A 16,463-nucleotide genomic window follows, 5' to 3' on the forward strand; every position below is an offset into this window, starting at 1 on the left:
GGTTTCTTCTAAATTCCCTACTGGATTTCTTGGTGACCATCTTATATTGACGGCTTCCAGTTATGCTCTTCCCCACAAGTGGAAACATTCTCTCTGTATCCACTCTATCAAAACCGTTCATAATTTTAAAGACCTCTATTAGGTCACCCCTCAGCCTTCTTTTATCAAGAGAAAAAAAGAGACCCAGCCTGTTCATCCTTTCCTGATATGTATACCCTCACATTTCTAATATCTTCTTTGTAAATCTTCTCTGCATCCTCTCCAGTGACTCTATATCCTTTTTATAATATGGCAACCAGAACTGTACGCAGTACTCCAAGTGTGGTCCAACCAAGGTTCCATACAGGTTTAGCATAACTTCCCTACTTTTCAATTCTATCCCTCTAGAAATAAACCCTATTGCTGGGTTTGCATTTTTAATGGGCTTGTTAACCTGTGTCGCAACTTTTAGTGATTTGTGTATTTGTACTCCGAGATCCCTTTGCTCCTCTACCCCACCTAGACTCGCACCCTCCGAGTGATGTGACCTCCCTATTCTTCCTACCAAAATGTAATACCTCACATTTATCTGTGTTGAACTTCATTTGTCAATTATTTGCCCATTCTGCAAGTTTATTAATGTCCTCTTGTAATTTGTAGCAGTCCTCCTCAGTATTGACTACCCCCCAAATTTGGTATCATCCGCAAATTTAGAAATTGTGTTTTTGATTCCAAAATCTAAATCGTTATTGTAAATTGTGAACAGCAGCATTAAGGGCTTTGACAAGCATTGTGATCAACCACCATCTAGACCGAAGGGTGTGTTGATGCGGGGGGGGGGGGGGGAGGGTGGAGGACACAAGCACAGTCACAAGATTGGTAAATGAAAAACAGCAGTTAGCTGTGTTTTATTTTTAGAAAACAGGGAAAAAAGGTTCACGTCTGGCAAAATCCAAAAAACACATGACGTTCAAAAAGATGAAGAACAAAACCATCACCCGCCCCGGGTGATTAGGAAGGCAGTCCTTAAATCAATCTTCTCCAAAAAAACAATAAGCCAGGGTTACTTTACCACTGGATCTTTCTCAGCCGGTCCAGGGCTTAAATCAATCTTCTCCAAAAACAATAAGCCAGGGTTACTTTACCACTGGATCTTTCTCAGCCGGTCCAGGGATCATATCAGGCTCTCAGAACTAAACAATCTTCCACCCGGGTTCAATAGTAGACCTCTCTGTGGCAGCTGCAAGCTGGTCTTCAACAGCAGTCTTGGCTTTCCCCTCAGGTACTGGCCCTGAAGGGATGTACTAGTTTGCCTTTTGAACTCCTGAGCTAATGGGTAGATTTGCCTCAGGTGTGTTGGAGGTGGGTGTGGCCTTCCCCTGAATTGGAGTGAGAGGGGGACTTTGGGCCTGGCCAAGAAAGCCATTAATCGGTCCAGGCAGCGGGCGGTCGAGGGGGTCGTCCGGCCTGATTGCCTCCCGCCCTTCCGCGGCCATGTTCGCGCCCGGGTGGCCCTGGAGATGGAGCACGCGCTGTCCGCCGGCGAGCTCGAGCTCTTTCGTGACCGGTGGGCGCCGCGGGGACTGGAGTGCATAATTGGTTTAAACAACCAAAATTTAATTTAACGGGTTAAGTATTGTTTCTGGGTTTGTGTTAGTGTATTTGTTTAATGTATTTTTTATTGGGTTAAAAAAAAAAAGAGGAGAGGGGGACTTTGTCTCCATCTGGTGGCCACATACCATCCATCCACCACAAACCGCCCCCATAGCTCACAGCATGTTAAAAGTAAAATAGAGTGTAGGGGTGAAGTGGGAAATCTAGTTGTGAAGGACTATGATATGGAGAGATACCAAGTTAATATTTTGTATTCGATTTACAAATGATATTGGAAGTGAGAATGAGGTGACTGAGTGGAGGATATGGAACTATTCTTAGAGGTAACAGTAAAACAAATGATTGTGAAAAAAATAGAACTGAAGGTCCACCCAGCCTTAGACTGTTGAAGGAGGTCAGGGAGGAGATTGCAGAGACTCTAACCATAATTCGTCAATCTCTGTTATATATGCAAATTGGAACAAGCAGTCAATCTAACACCTGTACGATAGCAAAATACTGCGGATGCTGGAAATCCAAAATAACAACAGAAAACGCTGGAAAAACTCAGCAGGCCAGGCAACATCCATGGAGAGAGAAATAGACTCAACGTTTCAGGTCGAAACCCTTCTACATAATTAGGAAGAAAAGGCAGGAAATGAAACAGATTAAAAGGCAGTTTGGGGGCTGGGAAATGGGGGAGGGGATGAAAGAAGAGACATTAAGAGATATTCAAGGCGAGACGAGATGGTAATGGGACAGGTAAAGAAACAAACAATGGTTCTAGATGAAGTGTGAAATGCACTGGCAGAGTGAGAGACAGCTGCCATGTGGGAGAGAAAAAAAAGGAAAAAGCACAAACCAAAAGTGTGGATAAAAAATATAAAAATATAATAGGGGCCGAGGTTATGATCTGAAATTGTTGAACTTGATATTGAGTCCAGAAGGCTGTAAAGTGCCTAATTGGAAGAATCTAACACCTCTGTTCAAGGAGGAAGAGGATAAACCAGAAAACTATAGACTAGTTCATCTGAAGTCAGTTGTCAGCAAGCTCTTAGAATCCGTGTTTCATTTTTTTGTCTGCTTTATTACTCTATTATTTTGCTACCTTTCACTTTACCCATTATTTCTTCCTCCTGCATCACCAGTAGCGAGCTGATCTGACCACTGCTCCTTATCAAGGTCAAACAGGTATCTCTCCAGTTCTTTGTTCATCCTTCTACCCACACAAATATCCAGAGTCTTAGCTTTGACCTGGCACCAATACTTAGCCATCTTGTCTTGTGTCCATGTTTTGTGTAGCAACCTGGAGGTGGTTTCTGTTGCTCTTTGTAACAGGGCTGCTGGTTCTTGACCATCTTAAGGGCAAGTGAGTGGGAGCCCGGTGTGGAGGTCAGGAGACCGAGAGGCCTTGGAGGGAATTTTCGTTCAGTATCTCAGTTATGTAAGACTCCGGAGGTCAGGAGATTCGGAGAACTGATTCTGCGACCAGGAGTGCAAGGTGGCCTGGGAGCGCTTGGAGCAGACCTTGGCTCTGAATCACTCGGGGCGCGCCTGGAATGAGGCTGGATGGAGAGCGCAGGCAGCTATTGAGTCTATGACCGGGTCCCATGTCAAAGTCTGGTGGGGGCTGGCGATCTGATTGCAAACAGGAAGATGAGACAGAGTTAACATAGAAGATAGGAGCAGGAGTAGGCCATTCGGCCCCTCGAGCCTGCTCCGCCATTCAATGAGATCATGGCTGATCATCCAAATTCAGTACCCTGTCCCTGCTTTCTCCCCATATCCCTTGATCCCTTTAGCCTTAAGAAATATATCTAACTCCTTCTTGAATATATTTAATGAATTGGCCTCAACTGCCGTCTGTGGTAGAGAATTCCACCGGTTCACCACTCTCTGGGTGAAGAAATTCCTCCTCATCTCTGTCCTAAATGGCTTACCCCTTATCTTTAGACTGTGACCCCTGGTTCTGGACTCCCCCGCCATCGGGAACATCCTTCCTGCATCTAGTCTGTCTAGTCCTGTTAGAATTTTATAAGTTTCAATGAGATCCCCTCTCATTCTTCTAAACTCCAGTGAATATAAGCCCAATTGACCCAAATTCTCCTCATACGTCATTCCTGCCATCCCAGGTGTCAGTCTGGTGAATCTTCACTGCACTCCCTCCATGGCAAGAACATCCTTCCTCAGATAAGGTGACCAAAACTGCACAAGGTGTGGTCTCACCAAGGCCCTGTACAACTGCAGCAAGACATCCTTGCTCCTGTACTCGAATCCTCTCGCTACGAAGGCCAACATACCATTTGCCTTCTTAACCGTCTGCTGCACCTGCATGCTTACCTTCAGCAACTGGTGCACAAGGACACCCAGGTCTCATTGCACTTCCCCTTCTCCCAATCTATTGCCATTCAGATAATAATCTGCCTTCCTGTTTTTGCCACCAACGTGGATAACCTCGCATTTATCCACATTATACTGCATCTGCCATGCATCTGCCCAATCACCCAACCTGTCCAAATCATACTGGAGTTTCTCGGCATCCTCCTCACGGCACACACGCCCACCCAGCTTAAATTTAAATCCCCCCAAAAAGTTCTGTATCGAAGAGGAAGGGACTGCTGAGAGGCGTGTGACGTCATTGGTAGCCACAGAATGAAGGGTGCACCTCGACAAATAAAATTGTTCATGATGCACTGTTCATCTAGATTGTTGCATAATTGGTCCATAGTGGAACCAATGACATAGGTAGGAAAGGGTTGAGGTCCGACAGGCAGTGTTTCAGAAGAAGGGAAAAAAAATTAAAGACAGGACCTCAAAGGTGATAATCTCTAGGTTACTCCCAGTGCCACGTGCTAGCGAGTACAGAAACAGGAAGATAGTGCAGGTGAGTGTGTGGCTGGAGAAGTGGTGCAGGAGGGAGGGCTTCAGATTCCTGCGCCATTGGGACCAGTTCTGGGGCAGGAGGGATCTATACTAGCTGGATGGGTCGCACCTGAACAGGGCTGGGATCAGTGTCCTCGCGGAAAAGATAAATGCAGTGGGGGAGGGTTTAAACTAATTTGGCAGAGGTGGGGGGTCACCAGGATGCAGCAGCAGAGAGGACAGACAAGGTGGATAGAAAACTAGGAGGGACAAACAGCAACAGAACAAAGAATAGTGTAGAAAGAGCAGGCGTTAAATGGAGAAAAAAACGTTAATGCGAGGAGTGTTAGGAATAAGGTTGACGAGCTACTAACAAATTGTCACATGGCGTTATGATCAACGTACCCTCCAAGGTGCGCGGGCGTGTAGCCGCACACCCATCGGGAGGTCCCGCGCAGGCCGCTCACAAGCTGGAAGAGAAAACGAGCAGCAAATTTAAAGGACCGCGCACATTAGAGGGAACATTGGTTATGATATAATGGCTATGTCGGAGACCTGGCTCAAACATGGGCCGGAATGGGAACTCAACAGTTCTAGCTACAATCTATTCAGGAGGGATAGGGAAGGGAAAAAGAAAGGGAGGTGATGGGGGTGGCAGTACCGATCAAGGATAATGTTACAGTTCTACAGAGGGATGATATACTAGAGGGTTCAAAGACTAAATCTATTTAGTTAGAGTTCAGGAACAGAAAAGGAGCTGTTACATTGCTGGGTGTTTACGATACACCCCCAAATAGTGAGAAGGAGTTTGAAGAGCAAATCTGATGGCAAATTTCAGAGAAATGTAAAAATAATAGAACAGTAATAGTAGGGGACTTCAATTACCCAAATATAGACTGGGGGGGGGGGCAGTGTAAAGGGCAAGGAAGGTGAAGAATGCCTAAAATGTGTACAGGAGAACTTCCTTAATCAATTTGTTTCTAGCCCAATGAGGAATGAAGCAGTGTTGGATCTAATGCTGGGGAATGAAGTAGGGAAAGTGGAGTGTGTTTCAGTGGGAGAACATCTGGGTAATAGTGAGCATAATATAATTTGGTTCTGATGAAGGGTCACAGTACCACATAACAGACTTATTTGGACAACAGAAGCACATGGCAGTAAAGGGATGGCGGCAACTTGGGTATGTAATTGGCTAAGGGATAGGAGGCAGAGAGTAGTGGTGAACAGATGTTTTTCTGACTGGAGAGAAGTATGCAGTGGAGTCCCCCAGAGGTCAACATTAGGACTATTGCTTTTCTTATATATAAATGACCTGGACTTGGGTACAGGGAGTACAATTTCAAAGTTTGTGGATGATACAAATCTAGGCAATTAAGTAAATAGTGAGCATGATAGTAGCAGACTTCAGGAGGACATAGACAGACTGGTGAAATGGGCAGACACATGGCAGGTGCAATTTAATGTGGATAAGTGTGAAGTGATGCACTTTGGGAGAAACAACATGGAGAGGCAGTATAATCTAAATAGTACTATTTGAGGGGGGGGGGAAGCAGAAGGGGGGTGCAAGAACAGAGAGACCTGAGGGTGCATATTTACAAATCTTTGAAGGTGGCAGGGCAAGTTGACAAGGTGGTTAAGAAAGCGTATGGGATACTTGGCTTTGTAAATAGGGGCATTGAACGCAAAAACAAGGAAGTCATGCTAAACCTTTACAAATCTCTGGTTAGGCCTCAGCTGGAGTATTGTGTTCAATTCTGGGCACCGCACTTTAGGAAGGATGTCAAGACCTTGGAGAGGGGACAGAGGAGGTTTACCAGGAATGAGGGACTTTAGTTATGTGGAGAGATTGGAGAAGCTGGGATTGCTCTCCTTAGAGCAGAGAAGGTTAAGGGAAGACCTAATAGGTGTATTCAAAATTATGAGGGGTTTTGATAGTTTCTCCCTGGTTGCTCGGTTTCCTCTGGCAAGTCACAGATTTAAAGTAATTGGCAAAAGATCGAGAAGGGAAATGAGGAGACTTTTTTTTCTGCACAGAGTTAAGATCTGGAACATGTAAGAAAGGATTAATTTGCTCAAAAGTTTGGCAATAGCATTTATACAGGAAACTTTCGTTTAACCGGAGGTTAAATGTCCGGAAAGCTCTATCTACCAGCAAAATTCAGGAGCCGTTTCCTATAAGTTTTTTTACTTCTCGTTGCTTTTTTTTTTCCAGTCAGGCTCTGCAAGGTCTAGCTGAAGCTGTTGCTTAGCTACAGAGATGCTTTTAAGCTGCGGCCGACTGTTTTGAAGCTGAGGGTTTGTTGATTCACACGGAGCTCAAAAGCTCCGTATGTTTTAACATTAGCGCTGGTTTCTACGGCAGTTTTGATGGGACGGCACCAGCTCGGTCCCGTCGGTGCCGGATACCAGAAAGTTTCCTGTAACTAACTAACTTAGTTAGCAGCTATTGTGTAGAGAACAACAAAGTCAGAAAACTGTATCCCGTTATTGAAGCTGGACCAAACCTCAGCTGCAACACTAGGAAGACAGGACATGATCAGAAACAAGAGAAGTAAGTGTGGTACGTACTGATTGGATTAGGCTGTGCGTAGGCCTGTTTTCTGGTGTGCAAAGGACAAGCGTTAGGCTGTTTGGTGCAGAATGATTTTGAGGTGCGAGGCAAAGCATCCGAGAGCATGGGAACAGGCCTATCATGTAACATCACGAGGCACACTACTATCCAGGGCTTGGTTCTGTAAACTATCGCCCATGCGCTGTAATGTGTTATGTTTTACAAGTCTTAAATAAAGTATCATTATATCCAATTGGAGTTGAGTTGAATTCTCCACAGACGCTCTACCTGAAAGGGTGGTGGAAGCAGATTCCATAGGAACTTTCAAAAGGATATGTACTTGAAGAGAACTAATTTCCGAGGTTTTTTTTATATTCGTTCCTGGGATGTGGGCGTCGCTGGCAAGGCCAGCATCTATTGCCCATCCCTAATTGCCCTTGAGAAGGTGGTGGTGAGCCGCCTTTTTGAACCGCTGCAGTCCGTGTGGTGAGGGTACTCCCACAGAGCGGTTAGGGAGGGGGTTCCAGGATTTTGACCCAGCGACAATGAAGGATCGGCCAATATACTTCCAAGTCAGGATGGTGTGTGACTTGGAGATGAACTTGGAGGTGGTGGTGTTCCCATGCGCCTGCTGCCCTTGTCCTTCTAGGTGGAAGAGGTGGCGGGTTTGGGAGGTGCTGCCGAAGAAGCCTTGGCGAGTTGCTGCAGTGCATCTTGTAGATGGTACACACTGCAGCCACGGTGCGCCGGTGGTGGAGGGAGTGAATGTTTAAGGTGGTGGATGGGGTGCCAATCAAGCGGGCTGCTTTGTCCTGGATGGTGTCGAGCTTCTTGAGTGTTGTTGGAGCGGCACTCATCCAGGCAAGTGGAGAGTATTCCATCACATTCCTGACACAGCATGACGGACCGAATGGCCTACTTCCGTGCTGTAAGATTCTATACTTCGAAACTCCTCAAGTGTCCACATTCTTCTATGTTTCGGCCTGTCTATATTCCAGCAACTTATCACTTAAAACTGTTGGCAAGGCAGATCCTGGTTGCAGACATTTTTGGAATATTATTCGACAGTGATAAGATCATAATTGCTGCTCAGTCCTCATCAGTATAATTTAGCCGCACTCCCAACTATCATTAGCATTCTGTTTATTTTGGGGAGACATTGTGTGCAGTAAAGAAAATATAAATGGTAGAGAGTGAGGAATTTAATCTTCGAGCCCAGATGGCACTCATGAACCATTCTAACGTTTCCTTTCTTTGTAAACCTGCAGCAGAAAATTAAAAAATATCACTCCGCATAAATGTGCATAGCTGCTGATCCATGGAGCATATTTATCACTAACAGTCCAACCCAGACTTCTGCTGCTGGCAGGAGAAGGGACAATGCGGGAAAGTGGCCTCAACATCAGTAGGAACAGATTTTATACAGAACATTTTTATGAGAACGTAAGAAATAGGAGCAGGAGTTGGCCATACGGCCCCTCGAGCCTGCTCCGCCATTCAATAAGATCATGGCTGATCTTCTACCTCATCTCCACTTTCCTGCACTATCCCCATAACCCTTGATTCCCTTAATATTCAAAAATCTATCGATCTCTGTCTTGAATATACTCAACGACGGAGCCTCCACAGCCCTCTGGGGTAGAGAATTCCAAAGGTTCACCACCCTCTGAGTGAAGAAATTTCTCCTCATCTCTGTCCTAAATGGCCGACCCCTTATTCTGAGACTGTGACCCCTGGTTCTCGTCTCCCCAGCCAGGGGAAACATCCTCCCTGCATCTACCCTGTCAAGCCCTGTAAGAATTTTGTATGTTTCAATGAGATCACCTCTCATTCTTCTAAACTCTAGAGAATATAGGCCTAGTCTACTCAATCTCTCCTCATAGGACAATCCCCCCCCCCCCATCCCAGGAATCAGTCTGGTGAACCTTTGTTGCACTCCCTCTATGGCAAGTATATCCTTCCTTAGGTAAGGAGACCAAAATTGTACACAATACTCCAGGTGTGGTCTTACCAGGGCCCTATATAATTGCAGTAAGACATTGTGGCAGAACCACTGAATGACTCTGGCTGACTGTATATAATTCCCTTTAACGATGTTCTAACACCAGCCTAAACCAGTACCATTGTGTTAGGCATTACTGTGTTTTGTATATAGAGTTTGCATGTACGGGGCGTGGCCCCTTTAAGAGCGCGGGGAAACACGGCAAACGTGATGACGTCACGTCGCAAGCCACGGGGCTGCCCAGGCAGTCCTCGTGGAGTCTCTGATCAGTAAAGACCTGTTTACTTGTTCCCTGGTGTCGATCTCAGTTATTTATAGGAATTCGTCAATTCCTACAACATCTTTACTCTTATACTCAAATCCTCTTGTAATAAAGGCCAACATATCATTTGCTTTCTTAATTGCTTGCTGTACCTGCATGTTAACTTACAGTGATTCGTGTACAAGGACACCCAGGTCCCTCTGAACACCAACATTTCCCAATCTCTCACCATTTAAAAAATACTCTGCTTTTCTATTTTTCCTACCAAAGTGGATAACCTCACATTTCTCCACATTATATTCCATTTGCCATGTTCTATGCCCACTCACTTAGATTGTCTATATCCCCTTGAAGCCTCTTTGCATCCTCCTCACAACTTACATTCCCACCTAGCTTTGTATCATCAGCAAACTTGGATATATTACATTTGGTCTCCTCATCCAAATCATTGATATAAATTGTGAATAACTGAGGCCCAAGCACTGATCCTTGTGGTACCCCACTAGTTACAGCCTGCCAACCTGAAAATGACCCGTTTATTCCTACTCTCTCTTTTCTGTCCGTTAACCAATCCTCAATCCATGCTAGTATATTACCCCAAACCAATGAGCCCTAATTTTGTTTAATAACCTCTTGTGTGGCACCTTATCGAATGCCTTCTGAAAATCCAAATACACCACATCCACTGGTTCCCCCTTATCTATTCTGCTAGTTACAACCTCAAAAAACTCTAACAGATTCGTCAAACACGATTTCCCTTTCATAAATCCGTGTTGACTCTGCCCAATCCTATTATTATTTTCTAAGTGCCCTGTTACCACGTCCTTGATGGGATCCAGCTGCCAGCAGTTTTTCGAGAGTGCATTGACTACATTGAGAGTTATGGCATGAAGAGTGAAGGAAGCACTGAAACCCTCTCCAAGCAAAGATCGCAAGGAGACCTCGATCTATACAAGAGCAGATTGATGACAATGCCGCAACTGCATCTTGTCATTCACCGCCAGAACAATCTCATGAAGACACATCAGACTTACCCGTGTTGAGAAGATCCACACATGAAGTAAAAGAGACTGATAGACTTAATCTAAGCTTTGAAAATGTGTTGACTGTTTTGAAAATGTTTATGTTTATAGAGCACTAACAAAAGTGTTACTGATATTATCTTTATTGTTTTCTTGAAAGTTGATTGATATTGATTTCGTTAAACCTCAAAGAAAGGGGGATGTAACGATCAATAACATGTCATTCTATAGTGGACACTAGGTGGAGCCGTAGAGCTGTGTAGAGCTGGATATAGCTGTATGTACAAGACTACACTACCCAGCTGTATATATATTAAGACTACATTACCCATGAGGCAGTAGGCCACCCACAAGGCAATGGTCAAGATGGCAGCCTGCACACAGGAGCACACATGCTGCATCTCTACAGATACTGTACCTAGAGAACGTGTACTGAATAAATGACTAGCTAGAAGCTAGCTGTGTTCATAATAAGAATGTCTAGTTATTAATGAACATAACAGTGTCCAGGTAACTCTCCCCCTCCCTGATGCCCCGCAATGTCTGCACCTCAGACACCAGCTCAAAAACTCTGAGCTGAGGTTCCTCAAGATGCAGGCACTTACTGCAAACATGGTTGTCTGGGATCACAATGCTCTCCACAAACTCCCACATGCTGCAGTTGCGGCACACCACCTGCACTGCCATCCCGATATGACCTTGTTCTACTTAATTAAATTTAAATAAATTTGTATTTAAGTAACTTAGTTTACAGTTTAGTTTCTTGACTACTTAAGTTAAGGGTACTGAAATTAAATATCTACCTGTGACACAAAGCACCACAAGTAGTGGAGGCAAAAAGCAACAACTCCTTCCCCCTCTTCTCCGAATTCCCACTCTCTCCAAATTCCCCAATGAAACACTCTGTTTAAGTGCATCTGCGTTTAATTCCGCTCTGTGCACATCCTGAGAAAGCACCTCACAGCCAATGAATTACTTTTGAAGTATAGTGGCTGTAGTTAGGTAGGCAAATTCAGCAGCACAGCAAGATCCCACAAACGTATGAGGTGACCGATCAGGTGATCTGTTTTTGGTGGCGTTCATTGAGGGGGAAATGTTGGCTGCGACACCGGGAAGCTCCCTGTTCTTCGAGTAGGGCAGTGGAGTATTCCACATTCCAAACAGACAGATGGTGCGGCAGCTTAACATCAGCTCGGAAAGGTGTTCCACGACATGAAGGCACGGATTCCGAGCCGCGATGTTCCACGCCTCAAGTTTCCAGTTTCGCCACAAATCAGGTGTTCTTCCTCCAATGAGGGATGGGGGGAATCTGGGGGCTGGGGGGTGGGGGGTGGGTCAATGAATCCCACACCAGCAGGTTGCTTCCCCACCATCTCAGCAGGTTGCTTCCCCACCATCTCAGCTGGTGAAACATGGAGGGCCCAGGGCAGCACAGGAGGAAGGAAAAGATATATTACAGTGTCTAGAGAAACAAAATTCATCAACCCTTGACACATTCGTTTCTAAGAAAAATACACCAAAAAACAAGCAAAGATGAACTAAATCTGATCAGCGGTTAGGATTGACCACAATTTGTGCGTCATGAAAGTACAGACAGATGGTTCAATGTCTCAGAGCCTTATACGTGCAGTCCATGTCGCACATTTTACAAAAGTTAACTTTGAGCAAAACATAGATTTATTTTTAACTTGACCAAAAAAAATCTAAAATATATGTAAATGCTTACATTTTTTTTAATTATTACTTTTCACTGAATTGCCAAAGGATGGAAAGTTAGGAATGAGACAAAGGCCATTCTGTCCATCAAAGCTCATTACTCAAATGGATTATCTTGAGACTTGAGCACACAAATCTAGGCTGACACTCCCAGTGCAGTGCTGAGTGAGTGCTGCACTGTCGGAGGTGTCGTCTTTCGGAGGATGAGATGTTAAACCGAGGCCCCGTCTGCCCTCTCAGGTGGACGTAAAAGACATTATTTCGAAGAAGAGGAGGGGGGTCCTGGCCAATATTTATCCCTCAATCAACATCACTAAAAAAAAGGTTATCTGGTCAGTATGATCAGTAAGTTCGCAGATGACATGAAAATTGGTGGAGTGGTAAATAGCGAGGAGGGAAGCCTCAGCCTACAGGACGATATAGATGGGTTGGTTAGATGGGCAGAACAGTGGCAAATGGAATTTAACCCTGAAAAGTGTGAGGTGATGCATTTTGGGAGGACTAACAAGGCAAGGGAATACACAATGAATGGTAGGACCCTAGGAAGGACAGAGGAGCAGAGAGACCTTGGTGTGCATGCGCATAGATCCCTGAAGGCAGCAGGACAGGTAGATAAGGTGGTTAAAAAGGCATATGGGATACTTGCCTTCATTAGCCAAGGGAGGTCATGATGGAGCTGTACAAAACGCTAGTTAGGCCACAGCTGGAATACTGTATGCAGTTCTGGTCACCACACTATAGGAGGGATGTGATTGCATTGGAGAGGGTGCAGAGGAGCTTCACCAGGATGTTACCTGGGCTGGAGCGTTTCAGTTATGAAGAGAGACTGGACAGGCTGGGGTTGCTTTCCTTAGAGCAGAGAAGGCTGAGAGGGGGCCTGATTGAGGTGTACAAAATTATGAGGGGCATAGATAGGGTAGATAGAAAGGAACTTTTCCCTTTAGTAGAGGGGTCAATATCCAGTGAGCATAATTTCAAGGTAAGGGGCAGGAGGTTTAGAGGTGATTTGAGGAAAAAAATTTCCACCCAGAGGGTGGTTGGAATCTGGAACTCACTGCCTGAAAGGGTGGTAGAGGCAGGAACCCTCACAACATTCAAGAAGCATTTAGATGAACACTTGAAATGCCATAGCATACAAGGCTATGGACCAAGTGCTGGAAAATGGGATTAGAATAGGCAGAGCTTGATGGCCGGTGTGGACACAATGGGCCAAAGGGCCTCTTTCTGTTCTGTATAACTCTATGACTATGACTCTATTATCACATTACTGTGTGTGGGAGCTTGCTGTGCGCAAATTGGCTGCCGCGTTCCCCACATTACAACAGTGACTACACTTCAAAAAAGTACCTTGTTGGTTGTAAAGAACTTTGGGATGTCCGGTGGTCATGAAAAGTGGCTGTATAAATGCAAGTTTTTCTTTTTTAACTCTCCCATCGTGGCAGCCAATTGTATAATAAAGGACCAGCTATGTCCAATCGTCCCCAACCTATATCCACACATGTGCAGCCACCAGTAGCAGTCGCTTATCTCTCTAAGCAGTCAAAAAAATATTAAGGAATCGGAGGCACTACTAAGGTCATGGCTGAGTGCCTCAAAGCCACTTATAACATTAAAGAATAAGAAAACAAATCTAATATAAAAAGACTTAAAAGACTTGCATTTATATAGCACCTTTCACGACCACCGGACGTCCCAAAGCCCTCTGCAGCCAATGGGGTATTTTTGTTGTTGTTGAAGTGCAGTCACTGTTGTAAATGTAGGAAATAGGAGTGAACTCTTTCTTTATATAGAGAAAGAATTGGTTGATGAACTGTGTCCATTCCTTGAGGCTCTGAGGAGAATAGCATGTCCTCTTTGCAACTGGGGAGAATTGATAATATTGTGCATAAATTGAGCTATTAACATACACACAAACAGCAGGGTGATTTTTTTTAAATTACGGTCCCTTTAAGAGCCAATTACAGATGAAATACTTGCCCCACCCCAATGTTGAGAAAGCATCTGCTAATTTTGGAGGAACTGCCAGTTTCTGAAAAGCCTCAAAATCAATCCCGACCACTGAGGTACATGATGCAACACTTGCCTTGTGTCCCTGCGCCCTCTGGCGGAGCTCAAATACCGGAATATTTGCCAGAGACAGGGGGGAGAAAGCAGATAACAGGAGCACCTGATTTGAACGATTAACAAAACTCCTGATGGGCATTTTGTGTTACCAGGTACATCATTGCAGTGATTATTGGTGGAAATGAAGCCAAATTGTCAAGTGAAGGACCCAGAACAGGTACAATTATATCTCCCCTGCCCTGGCGTTGATTGATTGATCAGCACAAATGTGCCAAAGGACAGGCATCAATCACCGTTTAAAAGACAACATCCAACGCAAGCCAACTTGACGTCCCTTGGTGCATCTAGGGCGGGGGATTCAAATGATGACATTGCTCCAGAGAGCACATTAATCTCATGAATGGCTTATCTGATAAGTGTGACGCAAACGCACATCGATACCAACTCCTACTGACAAGCTCACCTCAGAACACGGTTGCAATCAGGTCCCAACAGCGGTGTTCAGCTTCTGAAGAGAGCCACGGCCCTTATAAAACACCAAGGGAAGGAGAGGAGAGGAGAGGGGGCTGGAAAAATCAGGTGGTTCTTCCACACATCTCCCAGGTTCATTGCAGCTCTCGCCAACATTAATCACTCGAAGTGAGAATTCCAGTTTCCAGCGTTTATCCGGCAGTTCATTGAGCAAGAACCCAAATTGGTTTCAGTCAGAGAAAGCAAAAAACACACTGGACCAACACGCTTTAATTCTCGCTTCCTTTTTCTTCCTGTTTTTCATTATTGACAAGAACCTTTTCCCAATTACTCATAGAGTTGACCGAGCGATTGTTTTTTTAATTGCTCAGGAACTCTGCGTCAGAAGATGAAAATCAGACATAAGGGAAAATGACCCAGAAAGCTCATTTATTTATTGCGATCTTTTTCAAAAATGTAGTTGGATTTTTCCATTTTGCTTCCTACAATTTTTCATAGTTTTGCATCTCAATGTAAAAAATATATTTTGCATTCATAATGGTACAATGTTAAAGGGGGTGCAGGAACAGAGGGACCTGGGGGTGTCTGGACACTCATCCTTGAAGGTGGCAGGACAAGTTGAGAAGGCTGTTAAAAAAGCTTTATAATCCTGGGCTTTATAAATAGAGGAATAGAATACAAAATCAGGGAAGTTATGCTAAACCTTTATAAAACACTGGTTAGGCCTCATCTGGAGTATTGTGTCCAATTCTGGGCACCACACTTTAGGAAGGATCTCATGGCCTTGCATAAGGTTCAGAGGAGGTTTACCAGGATGATACCAGGAATGAGGGACTGCAGCTATGTGCAGAGACTGGAGAAGCTGGGATTGTTTTCCTTAGAGCAGAGCAGGTTAAGGGAAGACCGAATAGAGGTATTCAAAATTATGTGGGGTTTTGATAGTGAGTAGGGAGAAACTGTTTCCACTGGCAGGAAGGTCGGTAACCAGAGGACACAGATTTAAGATAATTGGCAAAAGCACCAGAGGGGAGCGAGGACAATATTATTTTTATGCAGTGAGTTGTTCTGATCTGGAATGCACTGTCTGAAAGGGTGGTGGAAGCAGATTCAATAGTAGCTTTAAAAAGGGAATTGGATAAATACTCAAAGAAAAAAATGCAGGGCTGTGGGGGAAAGAGCAGGGGATTGGGACTAATATTGTAGAGCTCTTTCAAAGATGGTCTGAATGGCCTCCTTCTGTGCTGTATGGTTCGGTTTGCGATCACCTTAATTTTCCATATTATCCTAGTTTGGATTCAGACAGTAAATCCACACAAAATTCCTTTCAAAATATATTCCAGTACCTTGAATAATACATTCAGTCGCCTGCCTTGTTTAATACGGTCACAGATAATTTAACGGGCCAGGCGATGAACAGTAGAAACAGTGAATGCAGTTAGATGTCAGGGTATGTTGCAACTTGAAGATCACATCACCCTCACTTAAAGCATGGCTGCTGCTGTTCTGATGGTTACTGATTTTAGTGATCAAGAAAAGAACCGGGGGCTTAAATAACAACTTCCACAGGGCCAAGGTTGCACCCATGGTGAAAACAGTGTGGAATGAAGTGGGCATCGATGGTGCTTTCATACTGAGGACATTTTAAAAATATTCATTTTATGGGAGGTGGGCATCGCTGGCAAGGCCAGCATTTATTGCCCATCCCCAATTGCCCTTGAGAAGGTGGTGGTGAGCTGCCTTCTTGAACCGCTGCAGTCTGTGTGGTGAAGGTGCTCCCACAGTGCTGTTATGGAGGGAGTTCCAGGATTTTGACCCAGCAACGATGAAGGATCGGCGATATATTTCTAAGTCAAGATGGTGTGTGACTTGGAGGTGGTGGTGTTCCCATGCACCTGCTGCCCTTGTCCTTCTAGGTGGTAGAGGTTGCGGGTTTGGGAGGTG

Source organism: Somniosus microcephalus, chromosome 30 (genome assembly GCF_052327205.1).
Source record: "Somniosus microcephalus isolate GS21.2 chromosome 30, FLI_Smic_1.0, whole genome shotgun sequence".
NCBI lineage: Eukaryota > Metazoa > Chordata > Chondrichthyes > Squaliformes > Somniosidae > Somniosus > Somniosus microcephalus.